This window comes from Puma concolor, chromosome B1, assembly GCF_028749965.1.
Source record: "Puma concolor isolate L17-30 chromosome B1, mPumCon1.1.hap2, whole genome shotgun sequence".
Lineage (NCBI taxonomy): Eukaryota > Metazoa > Chordata > Mammalia > Carnivora > Felidae > Puma > Puma concolor.
This window is the reverse complement of record NC_141670.1, coordinates 57,108,601-57,131,518: the sequence shown is the minus strand read 5'-3', so window position 1 is coordinate 57,131,518 and position 22,918 is coordinate 57,108,601. Positions and strand designations below refer to the sequence as shown.

The window sequence follows — 22,918 nt, the reverse complement described above, 5'->3', positions numbered from 1 at the left end:
AACAATAGATATTAATTCTTATACATGCTTGGTTGAATCCTCTGGTCCTGGACTTTTTTGATTACTGATTCAATTTCATTGCTGGTAATTGGTTTGTCCAAATTTTATATTTCTTTCTTTCTTTCTTTCTTTCTTTCTTTCTTTCTTTCTTTCTTTCTTTCCTTCCTTCCTTCCTTCCTTCCTTCCTTCCTTCCTTCCTTCCTTCCTTCTTTCTATTTATTTTTGAGAGAGAGAGAGGCAGAGCAGGAGCAGGGGAAGGGCAGAGAGAGAGGGAGACACAGAATCTGAAGCAAGCTCTAGTCTCCGAGCTGTCAGCACAGAGCCCGATGTGGGGCTTGAACCCATGAACTCTGAGATTGTGACCTGAGCTGAAGTCAAACGCTTAACCAACTGAGCCACGCAGGCGCCCCCAAATTTTCTTTTTTTTCAAAATACAAAGTTATGATTTTGTTTTTTATCTTATTTTTTGCTATGACTTATTTTACTTTAGTTTAGTTTTATTATTTTTTAATATAATTTGTTGTCAACTTGGCTAACATACAGTGTAAACAGTGTGTTCTTGATTTTGGGGGTAGATTCCTGTGATTCATCGCTTCCATACAACAGCCAGTGCTCATCCCAACAAGTGCCCTCCTAAATGCTCATCACCCATTTTCCCCTCTTTATGCCTAGTTTTGGTAGGTTATATGTTTTTAGGACTTTATCCATTTCTTCTAAGTTGTCCATTTTGTTGCCATATAATTTTTAATAATATTCTCTTATAATTCATGTATTTCTTTGGGGTTGGTCGTTATTTCTCCTCTTTATTTTCTTTTTTTTTTTTTTTTTCCCTTTCTTTTTCTCTCTCCTTTTTTTAAAATGTGAGCCTGGCTAAAGGTTCATCAATTTTTTTGAACTTTTCAAAGAAAAGTGCTTTTTCGCTCTAATCTTTATTATTTTGTTCCTTTTGCTGGTTTGGGGTTTTGTTTGTTCTTATTTTTCCAGCTCCTTTAGGTGTAAGGTTTGGTTGTTTATTTGAGATTTGTCTTGCTTTTGATGTGGGCCCATATTGCTACAAAATTCCCCCTTTGAACCACTTTTGCAGCGTCCCAAAGATTTTGGATCGTTGTGTTTTCATTTTCATTTGTCTACATGTATTTTTAATTTCTTCTTTGATTTTATGTTTGACCCATTATTATTTAGTAACATGTTGTTTAACCTCCATGTGTTTGCACTCATAGGTTTTTTTTCTTGTGGTTGGTTTCCAGTTTCATAGGATTATGGTCAGAAAAGATGCATGATGTGACTTTGGTCTTTTTGAATTTGTTGAGGCTTGTTTTGTCACCTAATATGTGATCTATTCTGAAGAATTTTCAATGTACAATTGAAATGAATGTGTATTCTGCTCTTCTAGGATATAATGATCTGAAAATATCTGTTAAATCCATCTGGTTCAATGTGTCATTCAAAGCCATTGTTTCCTTGTTGATTTTCTGTTTAGATAATGTCCATTGATGTAAGTAGGGAATTAAATTCCCCAATTTTATTGTATCACTTTTACTATTAGTAATGTAATAGTATTACTAATAGTATACTAATGTATATATATATATATATATATATATATACACACACACACATACACTAATATACTATATACTATACTAATTATTAATATACTATATGCTAGTATACTAATATTATATACTAGTATATAATAGTATACTATAATATACTATAATAGTATACTATTATATTATTATTGCTATAACAATTTGTTTCTTCATGTTTGTTACTAACTGTTTTATGTATTTGAGTGCTCTTTTTTTGGGTACCTAAGTATTTACAATTGTTATATCTTCTTGTTGGGTTGTCCCCTTTATTATCTTATAGCAATTTATATCATTACAGTCTTTAAAGTCTGTTTTGTCTGATATAAGTATTGCTACTCGGGCTTTCTTTTGACATCCATTTGCATGATAAATGTATCTCAATCGCCTCACTTTCAATCTGTATATGTCGTCCTTAGGTATGAAATAAGTCTCTTAGAGGCAGTGTATAGATGCATCTTGTTTTTGTTGTCCAATCTATCAGTCTTTGTCTTTTTATTGGAACATTTAATCCATTTACATTCAAAGTAATTATTGATAAGTATGTATTCATTGCCATTTTATTACTTGTTCTGTGATTTTTTTGTGTAGTTCTTCTCTGATCCTTTCTTCTCTTGATCTATTTCACAGTTTGCTGGCTTTCCTTAGTGATAATACTTGAATTCCTTTTTCTTTACTTTTTAATACCTATTACTGGTGTTTGAGTTGTAGTTAGGTTTAGGTTTTGTGTAACATCTTCTGCATATAGCAGTCTAATATTAAATGGATGGTTGCGTAAGCTGGAACTCATTCTTCATTCCTCTCCTCCCCACATTTTAGGTATATGATATCATACTTTTCATCCTTTTATTTTGTTTGTTACTTGAACTGGTTTTTACATATATACTTTACTACATTTATGATTCCTACATTTCTTACTCTGATTTATGATCTTCCCTTTCTACTTAAAGAGTCCCCTTTAACACTTTTGTAGGGCTGGTTTAATAATGGTCCTTTACATTTTGTTTGTCTGGGAAAATCTTTATCTCTCCTTCTATTCTGAATGATAGCCTTGCTGGATGGAGTTATTCTTGGCTACAGATTTTTCCCATTCAGCACTTTGAATATAGCATGCCACTCTCTTCTGCTTTAGAAAGTTTCTGCTGATAGCCCTATGAGGCTTCCCTTTATGTTACTCTCTTCTTGCTGCTTTTAAAATTCTCTATTACTATTTTTTCCCCATTTTAATTACTATGTTTCTTGGTATAGACTTCCTTGGATGACTTTTTGGGGAATCTCTGTGCCTTCTGTTTCTATATCTGAATTTCTGTTTCCTTCTCCAGATTTGGGATGTTTTCAGCTATTTTTTCTTCAAATAACTTTTCTGTTCCCTTTTCCTCTCTTCTGTTTCTGAGATCCCTATAATGAAAATGTTGTTACACTTTATGGAGTCACTAGAGTTCTTTCTTTCACCTGCTCAGCTTGATTACTTTCCATTACTCTGTCCTTCAGGTCACTGATTAATTTTTCTGCTTCCTTTGGTCTGTGATTTAATCCATCAAGTATATTTTTAATTTTAATTATTGTATTCTTCATCTCTGATTTTTTTCTTTTTTATCTCTTTGTTAAGGGTCTCACTGATGTCCTTCACTTTTCTGAAGTCCAGTGTAAATATCTTTATGATCATTACTTTAAATTTCTTATCTCAGTTTCTCTTAGGTCTCTTACAGTGGTTTTGTCCTATTCTTTTATTTGAGACATATCCTCTGTCTCCTCATTTTGTCTAACTCTCTGTGTCTATTTCTTTGTGTTAGGAAAGTTAAATGTGTCACTTGCTCTTGAAAGTAGTTGGCAGGATACACAGTTTCAGCAAGGTTGTGCTGGTCCTCTTCTACCGAAGATATGCTGCCACTGCTGAGACAGAAATGTGTCTTCATTGGAGGTGACTAGCCACTGACACCAGACTAAGGCCCCTTGCAAAGTGCACAGTTGGGTGATGCACTGTTCCAAGGATTGAGCTGGTTTTTTAGGGGAGGGGTCCCACAGTGCCAGAACTAAGGCAGGCTTAGCTGGAGGGGCAGGGCCTGGTGCAAGTAAGTTAGGTAGTGAATTTTGGTGCTGTGCTGGTTCCTGCAGGTCTTGGTGTGTATGCTAGGGAAGAAGAAGAAGGAAATGACACCTGCCAGCTCCTTTGTTCTTGGGGAACTCCCTGAGGGGACCTTATGCTTCCAGAATATGCTTTGAGATTAGTAAATAACTCTCCCTTTCATAGGCCCAGGAGTTTTTCGGATTGCTGGTTCTATGCTTGATCTCCATGAGCTCATTTTCCTGTTGTCTCTTTAAGCGCTGGTACTCCCTCCAGTCTCTTCCAGACTACTAATTGTTAACGTTCAGGCTTTAAATCCCCATTGGTTGTAAAAATTCACAAAATTTGGCCTCTCTGGTTTTCAAAGCCAGATATTATGGGGATTCATCTTCTCACATGGGTTTACCAATGTGAGGGTCTGTTTCTCTCCTGTTGCCACACCCCCGTGTCCTTCCCTCCCGTGGAGAGTCCCACGGGTTCCTTTAACTCCTCACCATATCTCAGCCCTTCCTACCCTCTTGGATGTGACCTCTTCTCTACATTTAGTTGTGGCATTTGTTCTCCTTGTGTTCTTATTTCCTAGGCTGTTTATACTGATACGAGTTGTATCTAGTTGTGTTTGTGGGACAAGGTGAGCTCAGGGTCCTTCTATTACACCATCTCCCCCAAAGTCCTTTCTCCTTCATTTTATGATAAATGTGGTGTTCTTGAATCTTCCTGTAATTATTTGTTACTTATTTTTTGGCTCTTTCCTGATATTCTCCGTTATTTCAGTATAACTTAACCACTGATATTACATTCAACCTTCATTAATTGCTGATCCCATATTTGAGAATTCATCTATTTATCAAAATTTATTTGTGACCCCAAAATCAGTACCTGTGGAGCTTCGTGGTCATTTTCAGACATGTGCAAAGTGGAGAAAAATGTGAATCACCCAGTGCACACATTCCCAGCTATAGTGGGACAACTTGAGGCTCAGTCTTGGTGTTTCAGCTCTCCTACAGTGATAACCAGAGGAATGGAGACAGTAGGGGGCAGTGCAGCAAAAGAAGCTCTTGCTCTCAGTCTGTTAGTAGAGTGGCCTCAGGCAAGTCAGGTAACACTCCCGAACTGTGTTTTCTCTTTTTTAGCATGCAAATAGAATCTTCCTATATGAGTTGCTTTAGGATTTGAGATTATAATCTATGTGATAAATGTGTATCAATATCAACTATATCAATATGTATAGTTTGGTACTGTTCATACAGCACCTTTATAGACCATAACTGCCTCAACTGGTGGAAACAATATACCTTGCTTTTCTTATTTTCTGTTAGTATGTTGATTTATTTTTTGGATTATTCAATATAACTTTTTTTTTTTTTAATTTTTTTTTTCGACGTTTATTTATTTTTGGGACAGAGAGAGACAGAGCATGAACGGGCGAGGGGCAGAGAGAGAGGGAGACACAGAATCGGAAACAGGCTCCAGGCTCTGAGCCATCAGCCCAGAGCCCGACGCGGGGCTCGAACTCACAGACCGCGAGATCGTGACCTGGCTGAAGTCGGACGCTTAACCGACTGCGCCACCCAGGCGCCCCTCAATATAACTCTTTATTGAAACAGTCATTAGGTAATAATTCTAATAATTGTTGATCTTTTATTGGGCTAATAATGTAATCAATTTATAAGACAAACTATAGCTTTCAAAGTACAGATATCTTAGAAAAAAGTCTTTATTTAGAGCCTTCTTTGTCCTTTACCTGGTTAGTTTCTACTTACTTTTCAGGGGACATCTCAGGCCTCATTCCCTCCAGGACATATTTCTTAATCCCCATTCCCTCCACTGAGTGTTCATCAAGACCTATATTACATAAACATTATAGGGGCATCTGGGTGGTTCAGTTGGTTAAGCTTCCAACTTCAGCTCAGGTCATGATCTGTGAATTCGAGCCCCAGGTCCGTCTCTGTGCTGACAGCTCAGAGCCTGAAGCCTTCTTCAGATCCTGTGTCTCCCTGTCTTCTCTCTCTCTCTCTCTCTCTTCTCCTCCCCCACTTGTGCTCTCTCTCTCTCAGAAATGGGTAAACATTATTTTTTTTTTAAGAACATTATAGCACCTGCTAATTGACTGCAAATTTATTGAAATTAGGGCTATGCCCTTCAATTTCCTGGTTTCTAGCATAGTTTGTGGCACATAGAATTCAACAAATGATTCTTGTGTTGATCTTAAAGACTTTAAGCTATAATTTCAAATACTTTTGGTTAAAAAAATGATGGTGTGACCCTACAGATAAGAAACCATTTCAAGGAGCGCCTGGGTGGCTCGGTTGGTTAAGTGTCTGACTTCAGCTCAGGTCATGATGTCACGGTTAGTGAGTTTGAGCCCCACATTGGACTCTGTGCTGACAGCTCAGAGCCTGGAGCCTGCTTCGGATTCTGTGTCTCCCTCTCTCTCTCTGCCCATCTCCCACTCTGTCTCTCTCTCTCTCTCAAAAATAAATAAACATTAAAAATTTTTCTTAAAAATGTCAAGAAGCAATATGTTTATTTGATATAAAATAATTGCAATTTGGGGTACACAGGTAGAACCCCAGATAGTATTAGGACGTAAAGTCAGGATTTTCATGAAAAAGAAAAAAACTTAAGTAAATTGTTTTTAACAAAAGCTCATTGATGCTGACAAGCAAGTCTAGATTTGTACTTTACAGATTGGTCAGGGATGGTGGTCACTAGGCAAAAGGTCACTTTTATCAGTCTTTTCTCTTTCTCATTGACTTCTTAGAATGTTGGGGTTTGGCTGTATTCAAAGATTTAGAAAACAGTATGTACAAGGCAGTGTGCCTGAAATGGCCGCTCCAGCTCTATTTTAAAAATGGCTCTACTTATATCATTTTTCACAATGGGAGTTGCTTCAAACCATATTACATTTTCAAGCAGTGATAGGTACTTTATAGTAAGCTAGTTTCTTAGGCAGTTTTACACCTTCATCCATACACAAAGGTTTAAAAGAATGAGTGTGGGTGAGCCAGAACAAATCCATCATTTGTTTTCAAATATTAACTCAGATGTACCCATCAAGAGTCATTAAAGACATCTTTGTGCTACAACTATGACCATTTTTCTTTGTGAAGTTAGCCTTTTGGTACCCTACTCTCAGATATCTGGGAACAGTTTGTGAAAGTAAAAAGTAAAAAGCTGGCCCCCATCTTTAAAGGTTTTCTGGTTACTCTAGTGACATTATGGGGAGGCAATTGATGTTACACTCCCATAAAATAACATTATAAAGAACAGAAAATGCCCACTAGAATGTCAGTTGGCTTTTATAAATCAAGATGTAATGTACATTAAGTATGTGGATAAATTTAGATGTTCAGTATAGTGTTAATTAATTAAATACACTCACCAACAAAACTTTCTTTTGGATTGCAGTGATGTTTTTATTTGTGATGTAAAGTTAAGATGATTTAGTTTTTATTTTTTTAAGTGAAATCCAATTATAGAATGATAAAATGCTAATAATACCCCAAAATTTCTATATAACGTGTTTGTGAGAGAACAATAAATAGTTAATAAGAGGCAGTGCTATGTGTTATTTACCTGGAGCCTGAAAGCAGAGATACAAGGGGATGATTCCTTCTTCTTTCATAGAGGATAAACGTTTCCATTTGCATGGCATTCCAATTTCATTTTTAAACTGCTTTAAGACATATGTATATAACATAGAAGCAAAGAAAGTCTTACAAGCAATTATTTAGAAAATTGTAAATATCATAAAATGTCACCAAAACATAATTTTACATATATAAATTTAATTCTAAACAGGTAAATTTATATTGAGAGAGTAAAAATAATAATTACATTTATCATTCCTCCTAAGTGCCAGAAACCATTCCAGGAGCAATTCATGAGTTAGTTCTCAGTTTCTTAGCCACCTTGACAGTTATGGGATATTATTCTCCAACAATGCTATGCAGGTGAGTGCTGATGTCACAGAACTTTAATTTCACATTCTATGTTTGTGAGGAGTATTAGCCTTTTAATAGAGGCTCAAGGCATTTCTGGCTGTGTATAATTCACAAGGTTTGCCTGATAATTGAAGTAAAACATTGGAACAAACTTGAATTTAAAAGTAAGAGCATTTTTATTTATTCACTATTTCTCTTTGATCCTCAAAGTAATAAGTATTTTAAATTATAGAACTAAGTTCACACTCTACTTCACTTTTCTATCTCAGTTTTTAGCCGACTACAAACTTGGCTCATCACTGACTTCCAGCTTGAAATTTTTGTCATTTCTTATTGTTGTATATTGTGGCAGAATCAGTCAGAAGACTATCAGCCTAGCAGAAAGATGTGACCGATTGCTTTAAAAATAAATGGTACTAGGACTGAATCAAGAAAGAAGGTTCATTAAAACTCTGGAGAAAAACCCTCATCAGTCTCTCCATATTGCTTTTGACAATGCCTAAGAGAGAGTTATATATTATGTTTATTTTTAGAGCCAACCAATCTCTTTTAACTTAGACTGCAGGATGAAGAAAGCAGTAACATTTTCAGATAGCTCTTAAGTTTAGTTTGAATGAACTGAATTGTTTCTCTCTTTTGGAAACCTTTGTTCTTTACTTTGGACACATTTTCTTCAGAATTAACATAGAGAAAAATTACCGTGTGTTTTGGACCTATAGATTCACTTGCTCTTTTAATCAATAATGTATGTGAACTCAAGTCATAATAAAGCAAAGCTGACTCTGAGTTTTATTCATTTTTTAATGTATCAGAAAGACCATAGCAATTTGATTTTTCCAATAAAATTGATCACAGCCACTACTTTACGACTTATATTTCTAAGGAGTTTAAAATATCCAGCAAAGTAAAAATTTATAGTATGAGCTTTTGACTGTATTTCCTCTAGATTCACTTGAAAATGTATTAGGGAAGAAGAATTAAGCAGAGGATTTCACTCTACAGTTTTCATTTTGTTTTTCAAAGTAAATTCGTGCTGAAATAACAAAATCAGGGTGTGATATTGCTTATCTTCCAGTGACCAGACACAAAGTAAAAAGACATTTCAAAATATTGAATAGTAATGTATCAGAAAATATCTAAGAGGTATTAGAAATTATTGGAACTAAATACATACGGAAACAATGTTCAAGTTCCAAGTTTTCAGTGATGACGAATACCTGCTTCTCGTTCAGTTGTCCACTTCTGGGCACAACTGTCACTTGTCTCACTTCACCACTATGATCTGCTGTCTACTTAATGGGTACTGGGCTTTTATTCAAAGCAGTTGATGCTCTTTGCATGTAAGTGGCAAAAGACTAAGAATGTGGGGGGAGGGGAGGGTAAGCAGTATCCATGTGCCTAGTGCTCACAGAAACTTGAAAATTAAATATTCAGTTGTAGGAAATAGGAAGACTATGGGATGCCCATGAAGGTAAGAAATATTTGCGGTTCAAAGCATTTACCACCAGTTTAATCTTAACATCAGCTTTTTTCCCCATGCATATAACGTCTGAACTTCCAACAAAGAGGCATTGTGTGAAGAAAACGATAAATTCAATTCTTTATGTTATAGTCTACAAATTAAGGAAATCCATGTATTGTGATTTTGGGAATTATTGCCAACTGTCAATTACATGTTAAAATTATATTAATATCCACATCATGTGATCTTCTGAAACATATCATTATTTACCTAATAGTTTGTGAATTCCAGAGTCACACTAAGGAAAAAAAAAACTTTCAGGTAACTTACAGAAGAAATCTAGGGCTGTAAGAGGTAAAATGTTTTTGTTTTTTGTTTTTTCCGCTGTGTCTTTTTGATAGCTTTCCTCTCAAAAAATGTTAGTATTCATTCCTTTAGGTAGATAGAATAGCAAAACTTACCTCATTGATTAAAATGCAGAAATGGTTTTATTTAAAACCCAGGTGAGCATTTCCCCACTGGTGTAGCTGGCCTGGCCAACTGGGCCCTTCTCATTCTCTCCCTTAACTTCTCTTGGCTGCCTGCCTCCCATTTACCTGCCTTCTCACATTTTCTTCCTTAATGTTGTCATCTTTCCCTCTCCTTCTTTTTTCTTCCTTTCTATGTCTTTTTCTACCTTTTCCATCTTTTCTCCCTTTTACTTTGTATTCATTCTTTAATTTCTTATTCTTTTTTTCTCTTCTTTCTTTAGCTCTTCTTTTTCTTTCTTTCTCTTCCCTTTTCTTCTATCTTCCTTTTTTCCTCTCTATTTGGGCCACATTTTTAAAATTTCTTTCTTTCTTTCTTTTCATTTTTCCTTATATATGGAAAGCATACATGAAGCAATGGAAATACAGAAATGATAATATAGTTCCTGCTTTTAAGGAAACTTTCTGTGAAATGGAGAAGAAAACTATAAACAATGATTACCGAAATGCAAAACATGTGCTCTTTGATGAGCTCCTTGAGGGTAATGGTTGGGTCTTATTTATTTCTGTAACTGTTTGCTGTAGTGCCCACCCAGTGCTATGGACACTCTCCATGCCATGCCCAGATCCTGGAGTCTTGCTTGTGGCACCCATCCCTCTCCTTGGGAGATTGTTGCCTGCCTCATTCTCAGGAAGACCATCCTTGGCCAGTGTTGGTAGTTATGCCTTCCAAATAATGTGTGTCCCAGTTGTCTGAAGGGGATACTATAGTTCAAGTTTAAATATGAAGTTGTTTTGAACATGAGAAATGGCCATATCAATTTTAATTTTCAGTTTTTATGTATCAGTTCTCACAAAGTTGATTTCATGATAGGGATCAGCTCTTTGCTTTGGACTCTGGCAGTTGTCTCTTTGTTGTCTCTCTTTGTACATGAATTTCAGATAGGAAGTTGTTGCTGTAGAAAGAAAGTAAGGGATATTTGGATGGGACATCTAACTTTGTATGGAAGCAGGCATTAGCTCCACTCCAGCTGACACCAATCTTTGCCCCTTCCCCTGCCCTGCTCTCCTCACTCCTTTTCTTGAGAGTTCTGCTTCCCTTCTACCCAATCTCTGCTTCAGGGTCAGGTTCTCCTTCTGGAGTACCCCTCTGAAGGCATACCATACCCCTCCCAATAACTACTGAATTAATGAATGAATGGAACATGATATAAAAGAAGGGTTAGAGAAAGTCTTACATAGGTAGAGGTCTTTGAACTGGGTATGAGTTTTCCTATCTCCTTCTCTCTCCTATATTAAAAAACTGAGCCAGTAAAGCAATTTCAGGAGATCTACAATATATTTTTCCTTTATAAAATTAATATGCTTTAGGATATTAAAAATATACTGGAAAGTACAGTGAGTCCCCATATTTCCACCTCTTCTCCTCTCCCCAAATTTCTATTATTTGCATCTTGCATTAGTGCTGCTCATTTGTTATAATTGATAAGCAACTATGGATACATTATTCTTAACTAAAGCCCATACTTTAAGAAGGGTGCACTTTTTGTTGTACATCCTGTGGGTTTTGATAAATGTGCGATAACACATATCTAGCAGTACAGTATTATACAGAATAGTTTCACTGACCTAAAAATCATCTGTACTCCACCTGTTCATCCCTTCCACTCTCCACTCTAAACTTAGGCAACCACTGATCTTATTGCTGTCTCCATGTTTTGGTTTTCTCAGAATGTCATATAGTTGGATTAATACAGTATACATGTACCTTTTCAGATTGGCTTCTTTCACTTGGCAATTTGCATTTGAGGTTCCTCCATGTCTTTTTGTGAGTTAATATATCATTTCTTTTTGTTGCTGAATAAAACTTCAATGTTGGATCTACTGCTGTTTTTTATCCTTTCATCTACTGAAAAATGTCTTGGTTGCTTCTAGGTTTTGGTAATTATGAATAAAGCTGCTATAAACATCTGTGTGCAGGTTTTGGTGTGAATATAAGTTTTCATCTCATTTTGGTAAATACCAGTGATTACTGGATATTACAGTAAGAGTTATGTTTAGTTTTGTAGGATACTTCTGAACGATCTTCCAAACTATCTACCATTTTTCATTCCCATAAGCAATAAATGAGAATTCCTCCACATCTTTCTCAGCATTTGTTGTCAATGTTTTGGATTTTAGCCAGTCTAATGAGTGTATAGTGGCATCTTATTTCAGTTTGCAATTCTTCAATGACATATATGTATATGTATATATATATACATACATACATATACATACATATGTATATACACATATGCATATATATGTGTATATACATATATATACACACATATGCATTTTTTAAGTTTATTTTGAGAAGGAGAGCGAGAGCATGAATGGGGGAGGGGCAGAGAGAGAGAGAGAATCCCAAGCAGGTTCCACACTGTGAGAGCAGAGCCTGATGTGGGCCTGAATCCCACTAATCATGAAACCAAGAGTCAGATGATTAACTGACTGAATCACCCAGGCACCCTGATGTTGAACATCTTTTCAAATGAATTTGCTATCTGTAAATGTTTTCTGGTGAGGTGTCTGTTCAGATTATTTGCCCATTTTTTAATTGAGTTGTTTTCTTATTTTTGAGTTTTAAAAGCTCTTTAAATATTTTAGATATTAGGTATGTGTTTTGCAAGTATTTTCTCTAGTCTGTGACGTATCTTTTTATTTCTTTAACAGTGTCTTTCGTAGAGCATAAGTTTTTAGTTTTAATGGCATCCAACCATCAGCCTTCCTTTCATGGATCATGCTTTTGATGTGGCATCTAAAAAAAGTCATCACCAAACCCAGAGTTACCTAGATTCTCTCATGTCATTTTATAGGAGCTTTATTGCTTTGCATTTTATATTTAGGTCTATAATCCATTTTGAGCTAATGGTTGATGTTTGCAAAAGGTGTAGGTTGTGTTCTAGATTCTTTTCTTTTCTTTTCTTTTCTTTTCTTTTCTTTTCTTTCTTTTTTTTTTTTTTTTTTTGCATGTGGATATCCATTTGAATGAACACCATTTGTTGAGAAGAGTATCCTTTTTCCATTGGATTGACTTTGCTCCTTTTTCAGACAGTACTTGTGGGAGTGTATGTCTGGGGTTTCTGTTCTGTTACATTGATGGATTGGTCTATTCTTTTGTTAATACATATTGTCTTGTTTATTGTATCATCACAATAGGTCTTAAAGTCTGTTAATATTCGTCACATTCACTATTGCCATTCCCTTTTTTTATTTTTCAAGATAAATTTATTGAGTGCTTGGCATATATTCTTCTAGGTTTATAGCAGTGATTTGAAGATAAAAATCCTGCACTCATGGACATTACTTTTTAGTGGGGATACTCTGTGTACATATACATATAAGCCTTTGGTGTTAAGTAAATCCATGCATGGCAATAAATAAGTGAAGGCATATTGCATATTATAAAGCTCCTTGTTAAATATTAGTGTATAATAACATTTTTGTGTACACATAGGCATGTGCATTAGAAAGTGGAAAAACTAAGTATCATGGCTGTAATAGGCAAAGGATACTTTAACAAACCCTAACTTTATAATGATCATTAATAATTGTCTCTTTTCAATTCTAGTCTCTTTTTGATTTCTCAGTATTTTATTCAGAAAGAATGTTGAGACACATTCCATTGTGGGGTATTACCTAGAAAAATGTTTACTGTAGAATGAATGATTAGAAGGGATTTTTAAAAAGTAAGATAGAGGAAGGCTGTTCATAAGAAGGCAGGGATAAGAACAGATGTTTGAGATGTTGTAGTGATGCACTTAACACAGGGAATGTGGCCCTAAATCCCAAAAAAGTCATAAGGATTGGGGTGATAAGATTCAGCAGTAAGAAGAGAATCATTTTAGTGATGTTAAGATTTAGGGAAAACTAGTGTTGGGTTAATCCACTGGCGAGTTCTGGAACATAAACATTATAAAAGTGAGAGAAAAAATGATTAATGATGTCATTATAGAGATAAAGGGAAATTATCTTTTTGTAAGATGTATCAAAGTAGAATGGCAAAATTTGGTGAGACAGTTATTTTGGAAATTGGTGATAAGGCAGTTCTGTTCATTTGGTAATGTTACGATAAGTTGCAAGTGAGTTGCTTTGTAGTTGTCTCATTTAATTTGAGATGAAGCAGGAAATTTTTTTTCAAAGTTTATTTATTTATTTCTGACAGAGAGAGAAGGCACACAGCAGAGGGGCAGAGAGAGAGAGAGAGAGAGGGAGAGAGAAAGAATCCCAAGCAGTCTCCACAATGTCGTTTGGAGCCCAATGCAGGGCTCGATCTCACAAACTGTGAGATCGTGACCTGAGCCAAACCAAGAGTCGGACGTTTAACCAACTGAACCACCCAGACACTCCAGGAGAAATTTCTAATGTATATGTTTTTGGAAGGGAATGTGGACATGGGAAACCCCATTTATAACTGAATCATATCAGAAATTGGTGAACTATGTCTCTGTCTCATCTGGTTCAGGATTGCCGTAACCTGCTTAATACAATCTCTGAATAATATCAGTGCTTACATCAATGATGTGAACCCAGTTCTCTGGGTAATCCAATCATATTTATGGCATTTCCATGTTTTCTTTCAACTGCTAGAGATACTGGAGTTTTTGTTTGTTTGTTTTGTTTTCAATGTTCAGTTTTGGTCAGGAGAAAGTAATACATGCATTATTTTATATTTCTCCCAAATTCTGCATTGCAAAAACTTATGTAAAAATATATGAATTAGAATAAATATTATGTCCATTTTAAAGTATAGATAGTTATTTTCACTGAAGTAGCAAAAAAGGTATTCTTGTGTTATCTATCATATGTTACTGTATAACGTTAAGTTCAGGAAGCAATATTAAAAGATTTGAAGAGGGGCGCCTGGGTGGCGCAGTCGGTTAAGCGTCCGACTTCAGCCAGGTCACGATCTCGCGGTCTGTGAGTTTGAGCCCCGCGTCAGGCTCTGGGCTGATGGCTCAGAGCCTGGAGCCTGTTTCCGATTCTGTGTCTCCCTCTCTCTCTGCCCCTCCCCCATTCATGCTCTGTCTCTCTCTGTCCCAAAAATAAATAAACGTTGAAAAAAAAAAATTAAAAAAAAAAAAGATTTGAAGAGTCTTTCTATTGATAGTTAACTTACCTTTGAAGTAGAAAATTCCAATACTAGGGTCTTTTACAAAGAAGAGGAAATCAGGGAACAAAATTACTGGCGCTTATTATATTCCAAGCGCCATGATCGATCTTTCTTTTTCTTTCTTTCTTCCTTTCTTCTTTCTTTCTTTCTTTCTTTCTTTCTTTCTTTCTTTCTTTCTTTCTTTCTCATTCTTATTACATAAGTTATTTAACTAATCTTATACAGAAATCCTGTGGAGTATATGATGTTAATATCCACATTTTTCAGGTGAGGGATTTGAGACCACCAGCATTAAAAAAAATGCTGAAGTACTCTTATCAACTTAAAACCAATTTTATGCACAATAATTTGATGCCTAAAAAATTATCCACATATTTAGTTACAAATTAAACTTTTTTTTAGTTCTGTTCCCTTCACAATTCTCAAACACAAATGCATTTCCCATTTCAGGTTATTTAAACTCAGAAATAGGCAGCTCTCTTTAAAAGCATGAAAGAAATTCTTACAGATTCCAAATATTGACTGAAACTGATATACCATATTTTTGTTACATGTATATAACTATAAAACTTGTTAAAACTCTTTATACTTCTTTTATACAACTATTAAGGCAAAGGAATATATAAAGTTAGTATTGAATAAAATATAAACAATATTAGAATCTAAAAAGAATTTAATGTTAAGGATAAAACAGAATTTTTCACAAGTGACATCTTATATGTGAAATATACTGGCTGTTGGCTTGATTTTTTTCATGTAAATACTAATATGTCTCTTTATAATTCATTTCTACTCAGAAACATTTATTTTCAGAGTAAATCCCAATATCTAATAGTCATCAACACAGTTATATCTTTACATGCCTCATTTTTACATCCTCTAAGATTACAGGAGTAATAGTAGCTTTCACAGATGGTACTGTAAATGCAAACACAGGGACTGATACTCTGGAGCACTATTTGATTATACAGTGATTATACAAGTAGTCTATAATATGTTTAAATTATTGCTTACATTTTAACCTAAATGAAAACAGAACATTGACAATTTTTATAAAATGTTCATATACCCCCAATAAAACATTTTGAGCTTTCATCAAATTTTCTAAGAGCAATAGTAATCCATGGCTAGAATGGATGGTCTTGAGCAGTATTCATTTTGGTCCTTTCTAGAAGGTATAGAAACATGCTGTGTTGTGGATTCTTTAAGACTTCACTTGGTCTTGAGAACCCACTAGGATGATTCTTGGGACTAAGAAAGCTCATGGGACTTGGGACTCAAGAAAACTCATGGTAACAGTTTATTACAAAAAAAGGATACTAATTAAAATTGGCAAAGAGAAAAGGCACACCAGGTCCAAGCTCCCAGGTGTCCCCTTCCAGTGAAGCTACACAGGGACTCACTTAATTCTCCCAGCAATGGTGTGTGACAACACATGTGAAGTGTCATCACTTACTTGAATCAAGTCCTACCCAAGTCTTTGTGTAAAGTTTCTGTTTAGGGTCAGTCACCTACGCATCTGGTGACTGTGTGACTGACTTCAGCTACTTCCTATTCCTTCCTCCTCATCCCCACCCATACACTGACCAAAAGAGGCATCATCCAAATTTTTAGGTTAAGTAATCTGGTCAGATTAGTACAGGATGGCCCAGGGTTTCAGCCATAAATGAACAAACACAAACAAACAAACAAACACATACTGCTTTTATTAGGCATAGTATCCCAGGGTCTCAAAGATTGTATCCAAAGAGCTAGACAAAGGTCAGTCCTGAAGATAGGCCTTTGAAGGATTTAAGCGACTCAGACCTCCTGAATCAATCCTTTCCTGCCCATTTGATAACACTTTTATTTGATTCAATAATCTACAATAATAATTGTCACCAATTATTAGGCACATAGAATGTGTCTATCCCTATTCAAATATTACCATATTTTTTTCTCGACAAAGACAACAACACTAGGTCTATTTACTGATGAGGAAGATGAGAATCAGAGAGTTAATTTAACTTCTCCATATCACATGGCTAATAAATATTACAACTGGTATTTAAATAACATCCTAATCTGATTTTATAGAATTGTAGTTTCCACTAATCCATACATTATACATTCTGGGAGAAAATTAGTCTTTCATAGTCTACAAGAGAAACATCTTACAAAATAATAGGAATTATGATCAAGAAATGCAATATATATTGCCATTGTTTGGTTTAAGCATCCCTGCCACCTGGCTTTAATCATGATTCCTCTAGACTTGCTCAATTTGGAATAATCAATATATGAAGTAGAAAATGACTATCAGAAAAATGACTATCAGAAAAAAGCTCTACTTTAAAATTTCTTAGCCCCTTTACTGAAGCTGCTTCTTTACATATTTAACTATTTTTTAAAATATATGTTTTTGGGAGGAGAAATTTTTACTCTGCCCTTCTAGATTCTTTGACTGGTCTAATAAACAAACACAGGACAGATTAATAGGACAAAAACAAAATTATGTACATGCAGGGGCCCCCAAAGACCGTGGGACCCAAGGACAAGTTGGGTAATTGAGGTTTAAAAGCCATCCTGAGCTAAGGAATAGGATAGGAGCCTGGGGCTTCAACGGGAGGAGGGTGATTCACAGGACAATAAGAAGAGCAGATGTTTGGTAATTAGATGTTTGCCTTGTCATACAGGAAGGTCATTCAGATAAAAGTTATCTCTGGTAATAGCTTTATTCTGAGCCAGAATCTTGTTTTCCTTAACAGAATGTTGAATTTTTTAAAAAAGTTTGTTTTTTTTTTTTATTTGTTTTGAGAGATAGCATGAGCAAGGGAGGGGCAGAGAGAGAGAGGGAGAGAGAAGATCCCAAGAAGGCTCTGTGCTGACAGTGGAGCTCAGTCCCACAAATCATGAGAACATGACTTGAGCTGAAATCAAGAGTTGGGTGCTTAACTGACTGAGCCACCCAGGTGTCCCAACAGAATGTTGAATTTTATTCTGCCAATCAGCTAAATTATGAGGAGATACTGTCCTCCCTCTGATACTTGGTCTTATTCTTCACTAGGGTGGATCTATTTTGGTTTTGTTCTTTGTCCTGGGAAGTGGCCCTTTATTCACGATGTAGTCTTTTTCTAATGACCTGTGGGCTTCTCTGACATTTCTTTTTTTTTTTTTTTTTTTTTTTAATTTTTTTTTTCAACGTTTATTTTTATTTTTGGGACAGAGAGAGACAGAGCATGAACGGGGGAGGGGCAGAGAGAGAGGGAGACACAGAATCGGAAACAGGCTCCAGGCTCTGAGCCATCAGCCCAGAGCCCGACGCGGGGCTCGAACTCACGGACCGCGAGATCGTGACCTGGCTGAAGTCGGACGCTTAACCGACTGCGCCACCCAGGCGCCCCTTCTCTGACATTTCAAGTGAGTGCCTGAGGCATCGCGGTGAGGTATCTCCCATCTGCAGAACCAGACCTCCATTGTCTGTCATTGGAGCAACTTGTGGTACATTCTCCATTGAGCGTTCAGCTTTCAGCCATAATTCTCCGGTAGATCGCACACAGTATTGCTCTGCACATACTCAGTTAATTTCTCATTTCATGGAACCTCCGTGAAGAGTACCTGGCCAACCCTACTCCTCTCCAATATCCTGCCCCACAGAGTTCACTCATTTGTACAGATGCAGACTCCAGTCTAAGGCTCTTCAGCTCTGCAATACTAAGCAGTGATCAACACCTCATTTCTAGAAAATACCCCCAGGTAGGAAGCCAGGATGTAGGTAGATTTATCTTCTCAGTTTTTCTTCCCACAGTGTGGCACTGCTTCTTGTTCAGTGCTTACGAAATCATACCCATATAAGTTGTACAGTTTTGAAGTGATTTTGTTTGAGAGGTCCAGTCTAGAAATAGTAATTCTGCCAGTGTTGGAATTAGGAGTTGAATAAAATAGTTCAGATGACATTTGCAACCCTTTACAATTTAGCATCAGTCAGCTTTCCTGATTAGATTTACTGTATTCACACCAACCCAGTGTGTCTTCTATTTTCTCGAACACTTTTGAAACTCAGTGCATTTAAGCAAACCCTTCTCTTTCCTTGGAATGCCTTTTCATTTCTATCAGTGAAAACTTCCTTAGTTTTCAAGAACTAAATGAAGTTCTGTTTGCTGTGTGAAGCTGCTGCTGACAACTGTCACCGAAGCTAAGTCCTGTGTTACATCATCCACAGAACTTCATAGGTTTTAGAAGAATTTTTGTGTAAATCTGCCTTCCAAAACAATTATGACATTTTTAATGGGGAGAATATCACTTGTTAATGTTTAATAAGTATTCAAAAGCGTTTCCAATATTTCTGATGGTATTTTTTGCCAGTAGCACTGTCAGTAATGGCCACTAACTACGCTGAGTATTTGGTATGATCAACTTTCTTAATGTTTGGTTTTTATTATTTCCTGCATTCTTTCCAATGTCATTATGTGGTAGGTGGTATATTCCCATTGTAGATTTGAGAACTACTAAGTAAATACTAGATAAAGACACTTGTTAGTAATAATTCAACAAATAACTCGGTATCTCAACCTAGATTTGTCCATTGCAATTCACTGGCACTATACCAAGGTGATTTACTTAACAGTCAGAGGTCTACAGGGACAAATTAGAATTTTATTTGAGAGGTAGTTTTTGAAATGTCATATTCCATTATTATCATATCCATATGTAGAATTATTGAAGAAGAGAATACAAATGAAGGTGATTTTTCTTTGGGCTTAATTTTTCACTTTATAGGGAAAAGAATTACCATGCTATCCATTCTGGATGGGACTTGGAAACAAAATCTCAGTGTGAAGTGAACATATGACTAATTACTTTATAATAATATATATTCAAAGCCTGAAATATCCCCAATACATTTTAATTTATTTAAATTTAGAATGTCTAAAACATAATATTTGAGAATTTGGAAAATATATTTTAATTATCATATTTGAGATTATAAATAAGCAGAAATTAACACTACTTAAAAAATGAGAATAATACACTAGACCAAGGAATTCTGAATGTAAATGCCTTAATGTATTGAAATCATGCCTTATTAAAAGAACAATAGCATTTTGTAAAGAATGTCACATTCTATGCAGTAATGAAATGATTTGGGTAAGTAATACTAATTTTTTTGTTCTTAATTATTTTATTAAATTGGGTCATCAGTGGTATGAATTGAGTCAGTTAACCAAATATCATAACTTAAAAGGTCTTAAACATATGAGTGTCATTTGGTTCCATTGGTTCAGAAATTATCTGGGTTTTTCTTAGGGCCATTGTGACTGGGTTTTGAATTAAAATCTGTTGATTATAACTGAACACTTTAAAAAGAGTGATATTGTGAAAAAATACATATTGTAGAGACCAGAAATATATTTTACAATAGAAATATGGAGTAATGTGTCCTCTGAAAGAACACAAATTTTCTGTACAAACTGATTTGAAAGAAATTTGTAACTAGAAAACTAGGCATCTAGTTCTCTTAATACTACCTATCATTGGGTTATAGTTTGAGTTCCAGGAAGATCAGTGAAGTACCAATCACTTGAAAATCAAATGAAGTATCATTCCTGAAAGTACTTGTAAAGTGTTAGAATGGAAAATGGTGATAAATATGGAGAATTCTTCTTTACTTAGCTTGACTGCAGAATAACTAATCAATAAGCATTTTTTTTTTTTTTTATGATCAATGTCAATTGCCTTTTGGGAATTTATTGTAGACCTCTGTGTTCAATTTTAAGATAACTTCACGGTTTTCTATCATTTTGTATAGAGACTAGATAAATGGTATTTTTTATCAATAAAAAAGGATTTAGAATTTCTGAAAGGAGATAACTTCAGTTCATGTATTCTTGGTAATTGCCTCCCTGTTTTCTTTAAAATAACTAAGATATTCTGCCTCTGTCTTTGCCTTCAAACTTTTTGATCTACTTTTGATATGCTCTTAGTACATTCTTGGTGATGTTTCATCTTTCTGTAATTCAGTAGCCAAGTAATATGTTACATTAGTTGTTCTAAAGTTTCTGCAAAGGCTTTAATAGATTATTAAACTTAACACTGAATATGATATTCATCATTAGTTTAAAGAAATTGTTACATTTACACATCTAAGTCTTCCAAAGTGAAAATTCCTTGCAGGACAACGTGCATGTCTTAACTGATGATGCACCTGTGAAAAAGAATATTCTATTTCTAGGGTAGCACACCTTAAATGTGTTCCAGGTGCTTTGTTGATTATTATGTGTGAAAATATAAAATGTTATAAATATTCTTTATAATGATTGCTCTTATGTTGTCTCTAAAGGAAATAATCATTTTACTGAATACTTCCTATGTTTACATCACAAATTTAAGTTCGAAATGTCATTAAACTCTGATAGTCCTTCTAATCTATATGCTCATGATTATTTTGTGGGAAATAAATTAAGAAAATGCCACATTATTGAGTATATGATAAATACTTTCAAATATGAGGTGATTAAATTCTTCAGAAATTGAAGGAAACTAGGTATCAAGGTATGCTAGCACAGTCATAATTTTATTTCATATTATGTATTCATTAAACAAGAAGATGTGGTTATAATGTAACAAAATAACACTCAAAGCTGTATATATCCCATCAACTCTTTGTGTATAGTCACACCATACAAAACCTAAATTGTATTGAACCTAGTTTACTTGGGATGCATAGATTATAGTTTGTTTGTATTAGTCCTAATAGAGCTAGGTTTCAGCTTTATTTTTTAAAACAGGATATTTTAATAACATTTCCCACCCAGACCTAAATTAAACCTCATAGTTTAAATTACCTGCAGGACACTGAAGGAATTTGTATTGCTTCCTCCTGTTCTATGCAAATCCAAATGGCTATAGAGGAGATTCAAAAATACACTAACTGTACCTTGATGAGATATATGAAGTTTATCTAAACAAGATTTTAACTATTCAAAGAGAATTAAGTAAAATAAAATGCTTTAAAAATTGATAAAATTGGAGCCAGGAAATATAATAATAATAAACACACAGAATGGGAAATAACACTTAAAAGGCAGGCATACACATTATTGTGAAAATGATTTAATCTTAGAAATCTAAGTAAATGTTAGATGGCTGCCAGTCTATTACCCTGATAAATTCAAGAACCCAGTTTTTATGAATCAAGAAATGAATTGTAAAGTAAATAAAAGGCATTCATAGATACAGGTGCCAACTGAAAGGTGTGCAGAAGTAGATGAGATGAGATGGGAAAGCAACACGGAAAGAGCAGTAAGGGATTCATGAGAAAGGCTTAAGGGACTATCTTAGATTGTAAAAATAAAGAAAAAGAAAAGAAAGATAGAAAGAAAGAATAGAAACTTAATTGATCAGGGAGAGAAGTATAGATTTCAAGTTTACAAAATGCTGATTGCATCCATCTATACAATTGGCTTTTCTGAAGAGAAAACCAGAATTACAGTAACAAGAACAGTGTTAAAGCTGGAAGATAGTAACATTTTTTAAGGCTAAAACCTATCTTGCATCTTTTGATTTTATCAGCTATCTGGATATTTAGACATTTTAGAGAATGTATTGCATTTCAAGGAAAAATTGATTTTTTATATGCACCACAGCAGAAATGGAGAGATCCAATTTTCAAAACACAAATCTGGATTGTGTCTAAGTTTGTCTCTTAAACATTAGATGCCAAAGAAAATAAGAGCAATATGTCCATGTTTTTGAGTAGGCCCAAATTCAATATACAGAATTAAATTGAAAAGTTAGTCTTAGAGCTAACTCTCTTGCTGAAATCAGACATTTCTCTGATTATGTTCAAACCTAAATGTAACAAATATACCTTCATTTAAGAAATAAACCACTAAATAATTTGACAATTTTAATATCAAATTATTGTGAATAGCTAACATAATTCTGATGTTAAATATAATAAAGGTTGTCCTCTTACCAAACGAACATCCTCAACAAAAAAAAGTAGTACTTTTTATAAAAAGACAAGCATCATAATCTAAATATTAGCTAATAGAATGCAGCTCTGAATTAAAAAGAGTATCAGATAGTATTGTGGTGGTTTAGAATCATGTAATTGGATAATATACTTTATTGTATGATATGTTTAATAGATCTTATAAAGTAATTGATAAAATTCAACATTAGCTAACCATTGAAATTATTTTTTTTCTTATTTTGGAATGGAAGGCCACTTTTTAGGGATGATATC

General features: G+C 34.8%; 1 protein-coding gene across 1 annotated transcript in view; it reads left to right on the top strand.

Moving 5' to 3' along the window:
• The window catches only part of GALNTL6 (polypeptide N-acetylgalactosaminyltransferase like 6), a 1,218,779-nt gene that overhangs the window by 40,770 nt on the left and 1,155,091 nt on the right, over positions 1-22,918 (top strand). The window lies entirely within an intron of this gene.